Raw genomic sequence first — 2,504 nt, 5'->3', positions numbered from 1 at the left:
ACGTATGTCATGCTCATTATATTACTCATTATTGTGATGAATTTTGATACTTCTGCTTTTTGCGCAAATCCGTGGGACAATAGTGGAACGACGCCTTGTTAATGAACTGTACATTTATTGTCTGCGAACCCAGCCCAAATTTGTTTAGTTATAAACAATTTAGATGAAGAAGCTGGGATAGATTAGTTGCAGTGACCATAAACTCGGCAGTGTTTGCGACAGCGCGTTGCACGTTTAGGAGGCCGCGCGCGAGAACAAGCATTCCATTTGTAGAAGAGGCGTACCCAGCTTATAAATATTCTAGCGACATTTATTGCAGGTGTTCGCACCACCTCACAGACATTTAACGTAGTCTCGTTACCAAGATAACAGCATGTCTGCCTTCTTGAAGAGAAGAGCTTATCACGCATCAAAGTTCCGCTAGAAGTAGGGTACAAGGCGCCAAGTTTGTTCGACCTGCAGTCGGTCCATGATTAATGGCGTTCTAGCCACGCTGAACCAGGGCTGAGATCATCAATCATGTTCAGGTCTAAGACGCAGCATTGTTTTGAATTCAAACTTTGCTTGAAGTTTCAGCATCAAATTTTGATAATTTCACGTGGGTCTTCGTCGCAAATCGCACTGGTAAATAAATTTGGCATCTTCAATGCCTTCCCTTCCACCAATCCATTTATAACAGTCGCGCGATGTACGTGAATGCACGCTACTCCCGAATCTACCAGAAATTTTCACAGCATCTTATATCCCGACGTCAACGTACAACAAACATTCCAAACCTGTAATTTACACCTCTCTCTGAGAAAATTGCTGATTTGTGAACCGGTTTCAATAACAACGATGTCCGAAACGCATTGGAGAATCCAACGCTTCCCAGTAGGCTGTTCTGTACTTACTGGAACTTGACATTTTCTGCAAAGATTTCCCGCATGACCTTACGTGTAAGCCTGAAACTCTATTCAGAGCAAAGTGGCCACGCAAGGCGCGGATGTTTATCACTGTCACAAATCACACATATGTGAGTTGCGATTACATCGAAGTTGGTCAAGAGCCACATAGTCGTTTAGTATACTCACCGATAAAGTACTACGTAGCTGCTCGTCAGCGAAAACGTCTCATTTCTCTGAATGCCTAAGAGAAATCACATGAAGTGCGCTCGTAGAGCTCTTACTTACGATATCCGATACGACCAATGGGCAGGGAAGTTGAATTCGCATTTGATGTGAAACCAACCGCTTTAGCAGCAGATGTATGGTGGACGTAGCGATACACGAAAATAGTAAGTTTTAACGCCCCCGCATAGGAACTGACGCAATTGCGGTGATTAAAGTTCTGTTACTTTGTTTGTTCTCGATAAAAAAGACTGGTAATTATGAGTTTTGAGCGCATACAATCTCGTATCTCTGTCAATTTGAGGTCGCTGCTTCTTCTCCCCGAGTACTGACACAGGCATTTAGCAACACCAATCAGTCAATACTATGTCATATGGCCCATGGCTTGGTCGGGGGAATAGCCGAACGGCTAGCTGATGTCAGCCCCCTCACCATCCGCAAAGAAGTAAGTGACTTCTAAGATGAAAAGGAAGAGGCAAAGTGGAAAGCTCTAAGGTCGGGGATTCGGTTTCATTGAATTAGAAAAACCTGCCAACACAAGTAGCCTCTGCTATCTTCCGGACGAAGCTTCGTCCACGGTTTATCGGACCGTTCAAGGTTGTGGCTAAACGGGGCCTGGTGTACACCCTGAACCTTCCGAAATGGATGCGCACGCACCCGGTGTTTTACATGGGCTTGCTCAAGCCGTACCGGGATCCGGCGCAAGTGAACGCGGAAGCGTTGGCGCCGGAGCGGACTCCAAGTACCCGCGGCCTTCCAGAAGTTGAACCAGCAACTGGTTCTGAGCACGGAGTGCAACAACCTCCATTTTTAATGGAGCCAAGCGCTTCACCCGTTGCCTGCAGCGATGCATTTGCCTGCTCGACGGGTAGAAGTCGCTCCGACAGAGAGCGGTAGTCCTCAAGGCGAGGCAGCCGGCGCACGACGTGCTTTAAATCGTCAAGAGCTTCGGCACAGCGATATGCTACTTCAGCAAGACGCTCAGCGAAGCTCCGATCACGAAGGACCTCGTCCTCAAGGGCTCGAAGAGCATCACGAGTCACCGCACGGCGGTCGACCCGGTCGTCACCGCCCGCCACCGACTCTTCTCGATGAGAGCGGTGACGCCCACTATCACGTGGAACGTCTTGTGGGACGACGTCGTCGCCAGGGTCAAGCCCAATATCTGGTGAAGTGGCGGGAATATCCCGACTCCGAAAACTCGTGGGAGTTTGAGGTGCCACTTCGGCAATATTGCCCAGTTGCCGTGAGCGTGTTTGATCGGAAAGATCAGGGCGTTCCGCATATCAGACGTCCCGCGCATCTCGGCAATAGCCAGATAAGTAGATGGGCCATGATCTGAGCTCAAGCTGTGGCCCTGAGTTCTTGAGGTCGAAGACGCAAAGCTCGCGGGAA

The sequence above is a fragment of the Plasmopara halstedii genome (assembly GCF_900000015.1).
Source record: "Plasmopara halstedii genome assembly, contig: Scaffold_3060, whole genome shotgun sequence".
In the NCBI taxonomy this organism is placed as follows: domain Eukaryota; phylum Oomycota; class Peronosporomycetes; order Peronosporales; family Peronosporaceae; genus Plasmopara; species Plasmopara halstedii.
Note: the sequence above shows the minus strand (reverse complement) of the source record.